Genomic DNA, 15,362 nt, shown 5'->3' with positions numbered 1-15,362 from the left:
AAGTGGTTGCGGGGCCTTGACGGGTTTCCCCCTCACCCCACCCTCTTCCTCCTCAAGTCTCACCCCAAGCTCAAGCCCTCTCTTCTCCACTCAATCCTCCTTCAAATCCTTCCAAATCGGTGGCATGTGTCCTTGGATCCGGTCCCTTTTCCGTTCCTTGAGGCAATCTCCTTCATCTTTCAAGTTTTTGTTGGTTGGATTATTGTATTTGGATGGCTTTGTTCATGTGAATCCTAACCCTAGTTGTGAAGATTTCTCCCTAATACAATGTTTGTGATGTTTAGTACTCCCTCCATCCGGAAAAGCTTGTCTCTCAAATGGACGTATCTAGCATCAAATTAGTGCTAGATACATCCATTTAAGGAACAAGCTTGGGACAAGCTTTTTCGGATGGAGGGAGTAATTAGTATGGTCAGTCCAATCTCTTATATCACTAAGATCCCCAGGGGTGGAAGCCTTGAGAGTCAATTGCGGCGATCAATTTGCTGGGTGACCGATTTTGACTTGGTCCTGCACTGCTGTCATACGCTGCTATCTGTGGAGATAATCTGCTATCTGTGGAGGGTCTGGGTAGCCGGTGGGTCCTTTTGGGCAGTGAGAGGGGGCGGTGGGCCAAGGTTGATGGTGAGGGAAAGGGTGGGCCTTTTGGTAAGCTTGGTGGGCAGCGTGGCGGCTGTGGGTGGATCCATATGAGTTGAGTGGGCGCGTCGGGCCGACTATGCATAGAAGGGAGAGGCGGGCCCGGGAGGGTTCTGGGGTGTTCGACGCTGGCGACTTGGGTGCTTCGTGTCGTCGGCGTTGTCACTGGAGGAGCTCGGGCAGCGCCTGCGTTCATGCTCTTTGATGTCCTTGGTCCGTCTATGCGCTGCTAATGTCGGAGCCTTGGAAAGTTCCAATGTGCACTCGCCGTGGATGCATCTGCGCCTAGCGGGAGCCTACGGGCAACCTGTGAGACCACCCGCAAGGGTCGGAGGTCCAGTACCTCCCGCGCGGCGGCGAACAGGCTCATGTAGTGTCCGCAACACCGTGGCCTGCACGTTGCGGGAGGTTACTGAAGGAAATATGCCCTAGAGGCAATAATAAAGTTGTTATTTATATTTCCTTATATCATGATAAATGTTTATTATTCATGCTAGAATTGTATTAACCGGAAACTTAGTACATGTGTGAATACATAGACAAACAGAGTGTCCCTAGTGTGCCTCTACTTGACTAGCTCGTTAATCAAAGATGGTTAAGTTTCCTAGCCATAGACATGTGTTGTCATTTGATGAACGGGATCACATCATTAGAGAATGATGTGATGGACAAGACCCATCCGTTAGCTTAGCATAATGATCGTTTAGTTTTTCTGCTATTGCTTTCTTCATGACTTATAAATGTTCCTCAGACTATGAGATTATGCAACTCCCGAATATCGGAGGAACACCTTGTGTGCTATCAAACGTCACAACGTAACTGGGTGGTTATAAAGATGCTCTACAGGTGTCTCCGATGGTGTTTGTTGAGTTGGCATAGATCGAGATTAGGATTTGTCACTCCGTGTATCGGAGAGGTATCTCTGGGCCCTCTCGGTAATGCACATCACTATGAGCCTTGCAAGCAATGTGACTAATGAGTTAGTTACGGGATGATGCATTATGGAACGAGTAAAGAGACTTGCCGGTAACGAGATTGAACTAGGTATGATGATACCGACGATCAAATCTCGGGCAAGTAACATACCGATGACAAAGGGAACAACATATGTTGTTATGCGGTTTGACCGATAAAGATCTTCGTAGAATATGTAGGAACCAATATGAGCATCCAGGTTCCGCTATTGGTTATTGACCGGAGATGTGTCTCGGTCATGTCTACATAGTTCTCGAACCTGTAGGGTCCGCACGCTTAACGTTCGATGATGATTTGTACTATGAGTTATGTGATTTGATGACCGAAGATTGTTTGGAGTCCTGGATGAGATCACGGACATGACGAGGAGTCTCGAAATGGTCGAGACATAAAGATTGATATATTGGACGATATTATTCGGACACCGGATGAGTTCCGAGAGGTATCGGATAATTATCGGAGTGCCGGAGGGTTATCGGAACCCCCCAGGGGAACAAATGGGCCTTGATGGGCCTTAGTGGGAAGAGAGGAAGGGCCACAAGGGGCTGGCCGCGCCCCTGGGTCCGAATTGGACTAGGGGAAGGGGGCGCCGCCCCCCTTTCCTTCCCTTCCCCCTCTTCCTTCCTTCTTCCCCCTCTTCCTTAGGTGGAATCCTACTAGGACGTGGAGTCCTAGTAGGACTCCCCTCTCCTGGCGCGCCCTAGGAGGGCCGTCCGGCCTCCCTTCCCCTCCTTTATATATGGGGGCAGGGGGGCACCCTAGAACACACAAGTTTCTCTTAACCGTGTGCGGTGCCCCCCTCCACAGTTACACACCTCAGTCATATCGTCGTAGTGCTTAGGCGAAGCCCTGCGCCGGTAACTTCATCATCACCGTCACCACGCCCTCATGCCGACGGAACTCTCCCTCGGCCTCAACTGGATCAAGAGTCCGAGGGACGTCATCGAGCTGAACGTGTGCTGATCGCCGAGGTGCCGTACGTTCGGTGCTTGGATCGGTTGGATCGCGAAGACGTTCGACTACATCAACCGCGTTACTAAATGCTTCCGCTTTCGGTCTACGAGGGTACGTGGATACACTCTCCCCGCTCATTGCTATGCATCTGCTAGATAGATCTTGCGTGATCGTAGGTAATTTTTTTGAAATACTGTGTTCCCCAACAGTGGCATCCGAGCCAGGTCTATGCATAGATGTTATATGCACGAGTAGAACACAATGAGTTGTGGGCGATAATAGTCATACTACTTACCAACAACGTCTTACTTTGATTCGGAGGTATTGTTGGATGAAGCGGCCCAGACCGACATTACATGACCACGTTCATGAGACTGGTTCTACCGACGTGCTTCGCACACAGGTGGCTAGCGGGTGTCTGTTTCTCCAGCTTTAGTTGAATCGATTTTGACTACGCCCGGTCCTTGTTGAAGGTTAAAGCAACACAATTGATGAAAAATCGTTGTGGTTTTGGTGCGTAGGTAAGAACGGTTCTTGCTAGAAGCCCGTAGCAGCCACGTAAAACTCGCAACAACAAAGTAGAGGATGTCTAACTTGTTTTTGCAGGGCATGTCGCGATGTGATATGGTCAAGACGTGATGATATAAATTGTTGTATGAGATGATCATGTTTTGTAACAGTTATCAGCAACTGGCAGGAGCCATATGGTTGTCGCTTTATTGTATGAAATGCAATCGCCATGTAATTGCTTTACTTTATCACTAAGCGGTAGCGATAGTCGTAGAAGCAATAGTTGGCGAGACGACAACGATGCTACGATGGAGATCAAGGTGTCAAGCCGGTGACGATGGTGATCATGACGGTGCTTTGGAGATGGAGATCAAAGGCACAAGATGATGATGGGCATATCATATCACTTATTTGATTGCATGTGATGTTTATCCTTTATGCATCTTATTTTGCTTAGTACGGCGGTAGCATTATAAGATGATCTCTCGCTAAATTTCAAGGTATAAGTGTTCTCCCTGAGTATGCACCGTTGCTACAGTTCATCGTGCCGAGACACCACGTGATGATCGGTTGTGATAAGCTCTACGTTCACATACAACGGGTGCAAGCCAGTTTTGCACACGCAGAATACTCGGGTTAAACTTGACGAGCCTAGCATATGCAGATATGGCCTCGGAACACTGAGACCGAAAGGTCGAGCGTGAATCATATAGTAGATATGATCAACATAGTGATGTTCACCATTGAAAACTACTCCATCTCACGTGATGATCGAACATGGTTTAGCTGATATGGATCACGTGATCACTTAGATGATTAGAGGGATGTGTATGTAAGTGGGAGTTCTTAAGTAATATGATTAATTGAACTTTAATTTATCATGAACTTAGTATCTGATAGTATTTTGCATGTTAATGTTGTTGTAGATAAATGGCCCATGCTACTGTTCCTTTGAATTTTAATGTGTTCCTAGAGAAAGCTAAGTTGAAAGATGATGGTAGCAACCACACGGACTGGGTTCGTAACTTGAGGATTATCCTCATTGTTGCACAGAAGAATTATGTCCTGGAAACACCGCTAGGTGCAAGACTCGCTGCAGGAGCAACTCCGGACGTTATGAACGTCTGGCAGAGCAAAGCTGATGACTACTCCATAGTTCAGTGTGCCATGCTTTACGGCTTAGAATCAGGACTTCAACGATGTTTTGAACGTCATGGAGCATATGAGATGTTCTAGGAGTTGAAGTTAATATTTGAAGCAAATGCCCGAATTGAGAGATATGAAGTCTCCAATAAGTTCTATAGCTGCAAGATGGAGGAGAATAGTTCTGTCAGTGAACATATACTCAGAATGTCTGGGTACCACAACCACTTGACTCAACTGGGAGTTAATCTTCCTGATGATAGTGTCATTGACAGAGTTCTTCAATCACTGCCACCAAGCTACAAAAGCTTCGTGATGAACTATAATATGCAAGGGATGGATAAGACAATTCCCGAGCTCTTCGCGATGCTAAAGGCTGCGGAGGTAGAAATCAAGAAGGAGCATCAAGTGTTGATGGTTAACAAGACCACTAGTTTCAAGAAGAAGGGCAAAGGGAAGAAGGGGAACTTCAAGAAGAACGGCAAGCAAGTTGCTGCTCAAGTGAAGAAACCCAAGTCTGGACCTAAGCCTGAGACTGAGTGCTTCTACTGCAAAGGGACTGGTCACTTGAAGCGGAACTGCCCCAAGTATTTGGTGGATAAGAAGGATGGCAAAGTGAAAGGTATATTTGATATACATGTTATTGACGTGTACCTTACTAATGCTCGTAGTAGCGCCTGGGTATTTGATACTGGTTCTGTTGCTAATATTTGCAACTCGAAACAGGGACTATGGATTAAGCGAAGATTGGCTAAGGACGAGGTGACGAATGCGCGTGGGAAATGGTTCCAAAGTCGATGTGATCGCGGTCGGCACTCTACCTCTACATCTACCTTCGGGATTAGTTTTAGACCTAAATAATTGTTATTTGGTGCCAGCGTTGAGCATGAACATTATATCTGGATCTTGTTTGATGCGAGACGGTTATTCATTTAAATCAGAGAATAATGGTTGTTCTATTTATATGAGTAATTTCTTTTATGGTCACGCACCCTTGAAGAGTGGTCTATTTATATTGAATCTCGATAGTAGTGATACACATATTCATAATATTGAAGCCAAAAGATGCAGAGTTAATAATGATAGTGCAACTTATTTGTGGCACTGCCGTTTAGGTCATATTGGTGTAAAGCACATGAAGAAACTCCATTCTAATGGACTTTTGGAATCACTTGGTACTTGTGAACCATGCCTCATGGGCAAGATGACTAAAATGCCGTTCCGAAACAATGGAGCGAGCAACAGATTTGTTGGAAATCATACATACTGATGTATGTAGTCCGATGAATGTTGAGGCTCGCGGCAGGTATCATTATTTTCTCACCTTCACAGATGATTTGAGCAGATATGGGTATATCTACTTGATGAAACATAAGTCTGAAACATTTGAAAAGTTCAAAGAATTTCAGACTTAAGTGGAAAATCATCGTAACAAGAAAATAAAGTTTCTGCGATCTGATCATGGAGGAGAATATTTGAGTTACGAGTTTGGTCTTCATTTGAAACAATGCGGAATAGTTTCGCAACTCACGCCACCCGGAACACCACAACGTAATGGTGTGTCCGAACGTCGTAATCGTACTTTACTAGATATGTTGCGATCTATGATGTCTCTTACTGATTTACCGCTATCGTTTTGGGGTTATGCTTTAGAGACGGCTGCATTCACGTTAAATAGGGCACCATCTAAATCCGCTGAGACGACGCCTTATGAACTGTGGTTTGGCAAGAAACCAAAGTTGTCGTTTCTTAAAGTTTGGGGCTGCGATGCTTATGTGAAAAAGCTTCAACCTGATAAGCTCGAACCCAAATCGGAGAAATGTGTCTTCATAGGATACCCAAAGGAGACTGTTGGGTACACCTTCTATCACAGATCCGAAGGCAAGACATTCGTTGCTAAGAATGGATCCTTTCTAGAGAAGGAGTTTCTCTCAAAAGAAGTGAGTGGGAGGAAAGTAGAACTTGATGAGGTAACTGTACCTGCTCCCTTATTGGAAAGTAGTTCATCATAGAAATCTGTTCCTGTGACTCCTACACCAATTAGTGAGGAAGCTAATGATGATGATCATGTAACTTCAGATCAAGTTACTACCGAACCTCGTAGGTCAACTAGAGTAATATCCGCACCAGAGTGGTACGATAATCCTGTTCTGGAGGTCATGTTACTTGACCATGACGAACCTACGAACTATGAGGAAGCGATGATGAGCCCAGATTCCGCGAAATGGCTTGAAGCCATGAAATCTGAGATGGGATCCATGTATGAGAACAAAGTGTGGACTTTGGTTGACTTGCCCGATGATCGGCAAGCCATCGAGAATAAATGGATCTTCAAGAAGAAGACTAACGCTGATGGTAATGTTACTGTCTACAAAGCTTGACTTGATGCAAAAGGTTTTCGACAAGTTCAAGGAGTTGACTACGATGAGACTTTCTCACCCATAGCGATGCTTAAGTCCGTCTGAATCATGTTAGCAATTGCCGCATTTTATGATTATGAAATTTGGCAAATGGATGTAAAGACTGCATTCTTGAATGGATTTCTGGAAGAAGAGTTGTATATGATGCAACCTGAAGGTTTTATCGATCCAAAGGGTTCTAACAAAGTGTGCAAGCTCCAGCGATCCATCTATGGACTGGTGCAAGCATCTCGGAGTTGGAATAAGCGCTTTGATAGTGTGATCAAAGCATATGGTTTTATACAGACTTTTGGAGAAGCCTGTATTTACAAGAAAGTGAGTGGGAGCTCTGTAGCATTTCTAATATTATATGTGGATGACATATTGTTGATTGGAAATGATGTAGAATTTCTGGATAGCATAAAAGGATACTTGAATAAGAGTTTTTCAATGAAAGACCTCAGTGAAGCTACTTATATATTGGGCATCAAGATCTATAGAGATAGATCAAGATGCTTAATTGGACTTTCACAAAGCACATACCTTGACAAAGTTTTGAAGAAGTTCAAAATGGATCAAGCAAAGAAAGGGTTCTTGCCAGTGTTACAAGGTGTGAAGTTGAGTCAGACTCAATGCCCGAGCACTGCAGAAGATAGAGAGAAAATGAAAGGTGTTCCCTATGCTTCGGCCATAGGCTCTATCATGTATGCAATGCTGTGTACCAGACCGATGTGTGCCTTGCTATTAGTTTAGCAGGGAGGTACCAAAGTAATCCAGGAGTGGATCACTGGACAACGGTCAAGAACATCCTGAAATACCTGAAAAGGACTAAGGATATGTTTCTCGTTCATGGAGGTGACAAAGAGCTCATCGTAAATGGTTACGTCGATGCAAGCTTTGACACTGATCCGGATGACTCTAAGTCACAAACCTGATACGTATTTATATTGAACGGTGGAGCTGCCAGTTGGTGCAGCTCTTAGCAAAGCGTCGTGGCGGGATCTACGTGTGAAGCGGAGTACATAGCTGCTTCGGAAGCAGCAAATGAAGGAGTCTGGATGAAGGAGTTCATATCCGATCTAGGTGTCATACCTAGTGCATCGGGTCCAATGAAAATCTTTTGTGACAATACTGGTGCAATTGCCTTGGCAAAGGAATCCAGATTTCACAAGAGAACCAAGCACATCAAGAGACGCTTCAATTCCATCCGTGATCAAGTCAAGGAGGGAGACATAGAGATTTGCAAGATACATACGGATCTAAATGTTGCAGACCCGTTGACTAAGCCTCTCTCACGAGCAAAACATGATCAACACCAAGACTCCATGGGTGTTAGAATAATTACTGTGTAATCTAGATTATTGACTCTAGTGCAAGTGGGAGACTGAAGGAAATATGCCCTAGAGGCAATAATAAAGTTGTTATTTAAATTTCCTTATATCATGATAAATGTTTATTATTCATGCTAGAATTGTATTAATCGGAAACTTAGTACAAGTGTGAATACATAGACAAACAGAGCGTCACTAGTATGCCTCTACTTGACTAGCTCGTTGAATCAAAGATGGTTAAGTTTCCTAGCCATAGACATGAGTTGTCATTTGATTAACGGGGTCACATCATTAGAGAATGATGTGATTGACTTGACCCATTTCGTTAGCTTAGCATTTGATCGTTTAGTATATTGCTATTGCTTTCTTCATGACTTATACATGTTCCTATGACTATGAGATTATGCAACTCCCGAATACCGGAGGAACACTTTGTGTGCTACCAAACGTCACAACGTAACTGGGTGATTATAAAGGTGCTCTACAGGTGTCTCTAATGGTACTTGTTGAGTTGGCATACATCAAGATTAGGATTTGTCACTACGATTGTCGGAGAGGTATCTCTGGGCCCTCTCGGTAATGCACATCACTATAAGCCTTGCAAGCAATGCAACTAATGAGTTAGTTGCAGGATGATGTATTACGGAACGAGTTAAGAGACTTGCCGGTAACGAGATTGAACTAGGTATTGAGATACCGACGATCGAATCTCGGGCAAGTAACATACCGATGACAAAGGGAACAACGTATGTTGTTATGCGGTTTGACCGATAAAGATCTTCGTAGAATATGTAGGAACCAATATGAGCATCCAGGTTCCGCTATTGGTTATTGACCGGAGACGTGTCTCGGTCATGTCTACATAGTTCTCGAACCCGTAGAGTCCGCACGCTTAACGTTCGGTGACGAGCGGTAATATGAGTTTATGTGTTTTGATGTACCGAAGGTAGTTCGGAGTCCCGGATATGATTACGGACATGACGAGGAGTCTCTAAATGGTCGATACATAAAGATCGATATATTGGATGACTATGTTTGGACTTCGGAAAGGTTCCGGATGAGTTCGGACGTATACCGGAGTACCGAGGGGTTACCGGAACCCCCCGGGGAGTGTAATGGGCCTCATGGGCCTTGGTGGAGAGAGGAAGGGGCGGCCAGGGCAGGCCGGGTGCCCCCTCCCCCTCTAGTCCGAATTGGACAAGGAAGGGGGGGGGCGCCCCCCCTTTTTCCTTCCCCCTCTCTCCTCCTTCCTTCCCTCCTACTCCTACGCTTGGAAGGGGGGAAATCCTACTCCCGGTGGGAGTAGGACTCCCCTTGGGGCGCGCCTAGGAGGCCGGCCTCCTCCCCCTCCTCCACTCCTTTATATACGGGGAAGGGGGCACCCCATAAACACACAAGTTGATCATTGATCTTTTAGCCGTGTGCGGTGCCCCCCTCCACCATAATCCACCTCGGTCATATCGTAGCGGTGCTTAGGCGAAGCCCTGCGTCGGTAGCTTCATCAACACCATCATCACGCCGTCGTGTTGACGGAACTCTCCCTCGAAGCTCTACTGGATCGTGAGTTCGTGGGACGTCACCGAGCTGAACGTGTACAGATCACGAAGGTGCCGTACGTTCGGTACTAGGATCGGTCGATCGTGAAGACGTACGAGTACATCAACCGCGTTGTTATAACGCTTCCGCTTACGGTCTACGAGGGTACGTGGACGACACTCTCCCCTCTTGTTGCTATGCATCACCATGATCTTGCGTGTGCGTAGGAATTTTTTTGAAATTACTACGTTCCCCAACAGGAAGGGGGCAGCGCCCCCCTTTCCTTCCCTCCCCCTCTTCCTTCCTTCTTCCCCCTCTTCCTTAGGTGGAATCCTACTAGGACTTGGAGTCCTAGTAGGACTCCCCTCTCCTGGCGCGCCCTAGGAGGGTTGTCCGGCCTCCCCTCCCCTCCTTTATATACGGGGGCAGGGGCACCCTAGAACATACAAGTTTCTCTTAACCGTGTGTGGTGCTCCCCTCCACAGTTACACACCTCGGTCATATCGTCGTAGTGCTTAGGCGAAGCTCTGCGCTGGTAACTTCATCATCACCGTCACCATGCCGTCATGCTGACGGAACTCTCCCTCCGCTCAACTGGATCACGAAGACGTTCGACTACATCAACCGCGTTACTAAACGCTTCCGCTTTCGGTCTACAAGGGTACATGGACACACTCTCCCCGCTCGTTGCTATGCATCTCGTAGATAGATCTTGCGTGATCGTAGGTAAATTTTTTGAAATACTGCGTTCCCCAACAGTTACAAGCAAGCTACGAGACCAGCAGCGGGGTTAGGTAAACAAAACCCCCACCATTCCCTTCCGTGCATGCTTCTCTGGTGTGTGGTGTTAACCCTTCACGCTTGCTCCCTTTATTATGTTGCAGCTGCTGGAGGCTTTCTGGAAGATGATATTATGGGCATGGTCCCTGCACTGGAGTTCCATGATAGCGGGGCGTTGGAGCACCTCAGAAATGTGGTGCCAGGGACAGCAATCCCAGCCTCAACCTGAAGGTTACACCAGAGCCAACTGAGTACAATAACTAGGAAAATGAGCAGATGTTTGTCATCCACAAGATACTCGAATCCTGGTTGTGTCGTGTTTTCTAACTCCCACCTCTAAACAACATAATAGAAGCAAGACTGGGGAACATCTGATCAAGTCTTAGTGACACTCGGGTAATGAAATTCAACCCCTTCACTTTGAATTCTTCTTTCAAATCTAAGGCGAAGTCGTGTAGCTGACACATATGAAAAAATTTGGGAGTTGTCCTTTCCATGGCTTATTTGTGGTCTGTTAGGATAGCAAAGTCTTCACAGTGTCCACTTTTTGAATGACTTAGTTGGACTTGGTGGTCCATATTGATGACATTTGTACAGTGTGATTCAGTGATATGCTCATTGTGGAAGGCTGTACAACTTCTGTTTCATGAGATTTTTCAACTTGGCCTAAATTGTTCACTATATGATGCAACTCAATAGGCGGTAAAAGTATTTTTCCCCAATTGTTGTATTCTTAGGTTCTCACATTCTTAACCACCTGGATCATTCCAACTCCTAATTGGTCTTCGGGTTAGAAAATTCGGTGTAGGAGATAGGGATGAACCAAAGGGTAAGGTGGAGACGGGTATACAAGTGAGCAATTTGATAGTTCATCTTACTTTTCTACCTATAGTTTCAAGAAGGTGGAGCTATAGCTGGAAGGTAGAGGAGAGACATATGTACCTTTTTGTGTTCCTCCTTCACTTCCGAACAGATGGAGATATGACTGTTTATGGCAAGCATGATCATAAATGGTTGTGGATGTGCAAAGAAAGGTATAGAGCAGATCATGCCGATCTTTTTTATGATACATCTATTTCAAGCACATGGTCTTATTTTTTAAACTTATATGCCATTGAAATGTTATCATCTAACAAAAATTCCATGAGAAATCAGGGAATATGAAACTTTTTTTATGAGTGCAGATCGAATTTGAATTACGTGTTTATACCATTGAAGTGAAAACCAATATTTACCCCTAATAGATTGTAGGTTGTTTTCACAAGAAAAACCCATGCTACAAGAGACCTAATCACTTCTAGATAATATGGTACAATATTATGCCACTTGGCTGGTAAAGTTCTGTTGGACATTTAATGCACTCCAATGGGTGCACCTATAACAGTGCATTCAAATAGCTACTACAATGAAGATTAGTATACCCAACTAACCTATCCAGTGATCATCCATTTGTTGATTTCTCTTCATCGTCTTTGGTTTGATCAGGCTTTCGTTTACATTCAGCAGACAAGTTGTGGCGTGAAACCTATTTAACGGCGTGTTCAATGCTCTCACAAACCCATGACTCAAAGAATGACCATATATTACCATGCCAAATTTTAAGTTGTTTATTGACCTATATACAACATTGCGTCTTCTGTGTAGAGGATCGTGCCCTGTTCTTTTGCTACCAAAGACCTTGAAAATGAAACGATGGGAGTACTTATAAGGGCAAACTCCATTCATCGTTATTTCCTTTCAAGATACTTAGCTACTGAGACAAACAATATTATTTTTGTGCATACCTTTTATTCACTTACTTCAGTATGTCTTAGTTTAGTCAAAGCAATCCTTTTTTCATGGATATACCAATATATCATTGTTTAGATAAACCATTCCAAAATGCAATCATAAAAATTTATGTATGTGTATTTGAAAATGCATATTTCTTTATGGCATGATGGTCTTCGATATGTCAAGGTGATCGCAACGAAGAGCATTGCAGGTTCGGTTGGTAATGTATTGCATCACATTGTAATATTTCGGTGCAACAAAGCGCGCTATCGCTTTTTGTAGTGGTGATATGTGATGTGGATGAACAAGGGTTTGGGTTAGGGTTAGGTTTAATGTTAGGACTTAGGGTTAGGATTAGTATTTAGTATTTAGAGTTAGGGTTAGGATTAGGTTTAATGTTGTTACTTGTTTTGTATGGCATGTGGTAGATTTTTATTGCTCTTTGTAAGTACTTATTATGGTCCCATTGGTTTTTGGATGGAGAGGATCGTGAATGTTCATTATGTTGACAAGGGGACATTTATGCATGTCGAGATTGTTGACAATGATGAGGAACTGTTGAATTTCTTACAAGTCCTAGCTATGAGGAGGTTGTCAAAGGGATAAGAATTAGATTAAATTGGATGGACATAAGTGTAACTAGTAGGAAGATATGATCTCGGTACGGGACATAAGTGTTGAATGAAGACAACGCCTATCAAGTCAAATTTGCAACGGGGTGCCTATAAGGAGGTTGTTCCATCCTTGGAAGTCAAATCACTTGAAGTGTTTGTCACTAAGGTGGTCAAAGTTTCTCTTTTTCATGTTGACTTGAGGCAAACCTTGTTAGATGATATGAGCTCAATTAGAAGTGTGCCGCCAATTTTTGAGCAAAGTGTTGAAGTGCAAAGCCGTCAATGCAATGAGCCAACCTCTTGTTATCCAATCGAATAAATTCAAGGTGAAAGATATTCAACATGGCAGCAAACAAGTTGATTTGTCAATGTGGATCCCCAATATGAGTGTTTGGGTGGTGCACCGATGAATGAGGATGGTCATGACTACGAGCAAGAGGATGAGAGGCACAACAATGATCTTGGTGACATAGAGGCTCAAGTCAGGCATAAGGAATAAACCCTGACATCATCTATCAACATGCTTGTGACTTGGATGATGATGGCACGGAGAATGATTTGGATGATGTTGGATTCATGGATAAAGAAGCAAAGCGGTACACAAAAATCACCAGTCGGGATCATCGAGTGCCATTGTTTTGTGATGTTAGCCTTGCCCATAAGGCTATAGTTGATGGTGGAATGAGTAAGACAATTGAGCCTAGACTGTTCCCGAATAGTACATCCGACGAGTCCAAGATATCTTACCTAAGGAAAGGTTCGATGTTTGAGCACATGCTAGAATGCAAGATGTAGCTGTGTGAGTACGTTGTTAAGTACTATATGCCTTTCATAGTGGTTCACTTGGACTGCAAGAAGCAATACATTGTGAAATGTGAGGCGGAAGGATGCTCATGGAAAGTGCATGGAAGACTTATGAAAGATGAATGGTGGAATATAACTAATTGCAAAGCCAATCACTAATGCAAATTGCCATTCGCATAAGCACGCAAGACATACCGTCGGCTAACCTCAGAATTCATCGGTTATAAATACCAGAAACATATCGCCAAGGATCCAATAATTAAAATCAAGTTGATGATGAGCTGAGTAGAAGATAAGTTTGGATATAAGGTGAAGTACTGGACGACATGGAAGGCCAATCAAGTCGCTCTAAGAATGTTGTACGATGGATGGGAAGAAGCATACAACATGCTCCCTAGGTTGTTGGGAGCAATGATCTATAGGAACCCATGAATGATCACTTTGTCTAGGATATTGATGGAGTGTTCCGTCATGCATTTTGGACATTGGACCCATGCATTGTGGCTTCTCAGTATTGTCATCCGGTTTTGCCTATAGATGGAACATTCTTGGCAAGCAAATACAAGGGCACGCTCATGATAGCAATGTCATATAATGCTAATTATCAAGTGTTGCATGTGGAATTTTCTTTGGTGTCAGTCGAGATCCAAGACTAGGAATGGTTCATGACACTTGTGAGGACCACTGTCACTCCTTCGGCAGGGAGGTATGCATCATATTAGACCGGTACCAAGGCATACTAAAGCCTGTGGATATTGACATTCTAGGGCATGTGAAGCTGCATCATTGATGGTGCATGAGGCATGATGACCCACAAGTATAGGGGATCAGTCGTAGTCCTCTTGATAAGTAAGAGTGTCGAACCCAATGAGGAGCAGAAGGAATTGATAGGCGGCTTTCAGCAAGGTATTCTCTGCAAGTGTTGTAAGATAGTTTTGACCTATAGTTTGATAGCAGGATAATTGGTAACAAGTAACAAAAGTAGGAAGGTGCATCAACTGGCCCAGTCCTTAATTATGCTAAGGGCAAGCCGGCAATATTTCTTATAGTGATTAAAACGCTCTTGAGGACACATGGGAATCTCGTCAAGTTACTTCCACCATGATTCATCGAGTTACGTTCATTGCCTTGATAAGTGTTGTGTGGGTGGACCGGAGCTAAGGTACCTTTCTTACTTGAACAAACACCTACTTATGATTATACCCTCCATGCAAGCATTCGCAAATACAAGAGAAGTAATTAAGGTAAATCTAGCTGTAGCATTAAACATGTGGATCGAAAACAGGCCATCACGGAATAATTCATAAACTAGGGTTTAGGTTTCAGTCACTCCTGCAACCAATCAACTACAAACTAATTCCATGATGCCTTCCCCTAGGCCCAAAGATGGTGAAGTGCCATGTAGTCGACGTTCACATAACACCACTAGAGAAAGATCAACACAACATAATATCAGAACATTGAACGGTGATCAACTTGACATGGTTAATAATAACAAGACTTCTCCCATGCCTCAAGAACAAATATAAATACTCACAACTCATTATATTGAACATGTTTAATAGGTATAAATATGCAATCAACAATCCGAACATAATGATCTTCCAAAAAGTAAACCAACTAGCATGAACTATAAGATGTAATCAACACTACTAGCACCCCCAGGTAAATATGAGGTTTGATGCAAAGATTGAGCACAAGAGATGTAATAGGGTTTGGGGATGTAACACCCCTGTAATTAAGTGAAGGAAATATGCCCTAGAGGCAATAATAAAGTTGTTATTTATATTTCCTTATATCATGATAAATGTTTATTATTCATGCTAGAATTGTATTAACCGGAAACTTAGTACATGTGTGAATACATAGACAAAACAGAGTGTCCCTAGTATGCCTCTACTTAA

This window comes from Aegilops tauschii, chromosome 4 (genome assembly GCF_002575655.3).
Source record: "Aegilops tauschii subsp. strangulata cultivar AL8/78 chromosome 4, Aet v6.0, whole genome shotgun sequence".
In the NCBI taxonomy this organism is placed as follows: domain Eukaryota; kingdom Viridiplantae; phylum Streptophyta; class Magnoliopsida; order Poales; family Poaceae; genus Aegilops; species Aegilops tauschii.
The sequence above is the reverse complement of the archived record's forward strand: the minus strand, read 5'-3'. Positions refer to the sequence as shown.